Raw genomic sequence first — 1,371 nt, forward strand, 5'->3', positions numbered from 1 at the left:
TGGATTTAGTGACCACCTACAAGACAAGAGCCCTGACACAGGAGCTGTGCATGGTGACCGGATTTCATAGTAAAGAGTTAGCTGAAGTTGAGGGAACAGTTTCTTGACTCCTGACCCAATTTTGAGAACCACTCTCTTTTACTCTAGCAAGTTTAACTCATTTATAATTATTTTCATAATAGCTTCATTTGGGTTTGCTTCACTCATTTTGTTTTATGCTTTCTAGCTTTTATGTATCCTTGCTCTTTCTTTTCTGTTTTACCTTTTGCTGAGTAGACCACTGCAAAATCATGGCAGATAGTGACTGCAGTCATGAAATTAAAAGATGCTTGCTCCTTGGAAGAAAAGTTATGACCAACCTAAACAGCATATTAAAAAGCAGAGACATTACTTTGCCAACAAAGGTCCGTCTAGTCAAGGCTATGGTTTTTCCAGTGGTCATGTATGGATGTGAGAGTTGGACTATAAAGAAAGTTGAGGGCCGAAGAATTGATGCTTTTGAACTATGGTGTTGGAGAAGACTCTTGAGAGTCCCTTGGACAGCAAGGAGATCCAATCAGTCCATCCTAAAGGAAATCAGTCCTGAATATTCATTGGAAGGACTGATGCTGAAGTGGAAACTCTAATACTTTGGCCACTTGATGTGAAGAACTGACTCATTTGAAAAGACCCTGATGCTGGGAAAGATTGAAGGCAGGAGAAGAAGGGGACGACAGAGGATGAGATGGTTGGATGGCATCACCAACTCAATGGACATGAGTTTGAGTAAGCTCCAGGAGTTGGTGATGGACTGAAGAAACTTAGCAGCAGCAGCAGCAGCAGGGAAGCCTGGCATACTGCAGTCCATGGGGTCACAAAGAGTCAGACTGAGTGACTGAACTGAACTGAACTGAGTAGATCACTGTGTTTACCACTATTTCCTAAAGCAAACTAGAGGGTGAATAGCCTGGTTTTAATTCTACTCAGTAGTGGAGCCAGAATTTGAACCCTGGAGTCCACAGTCTCAGCCATGATGCTGTACAGCCTTGTGTGTGACCCCAAGTATCCTATATCCATAGAAAATTAACTTGCCATTGAAAATAGTTGGGCTTCCCTTGTGGCTCACTTGGTAAAGAATTTGCCTGCAATGAGGGAGACCTGGGTTCAATTCTTGGGTTGGGAAGATGCCCGGAGAAGGGAAAGGCTACACACTCCAGTATTCTGGCCTGAAGAATTCCATGGACTGTATAGTCCATGGGGTCGCAAAAAGTTGGACATGACTGAGCACCTTTCACTGAAAATAGTTATGCCATTAGGGCAATAACTTTACCTACAGAAATATACTTTAGAGAACTAATCAGAGAATTATGCACATAGTTATTCATTGTAGTA

Source organism: Bubalus bubalis, chromosome 1, assembly GCF_019923935.1.
Source record: "Bubalus bubalis isolate 160015118507 breed Murrah chromosome 1, NDDB_SH_1, whole genome shotgun sequence".
Classification (NCBI taxonomy): Eukaryota; Metazoa; Chordata; class Mammalia; order Artiodactyla; family Bovidae; genus Bubalus; species Bubalus bubalis.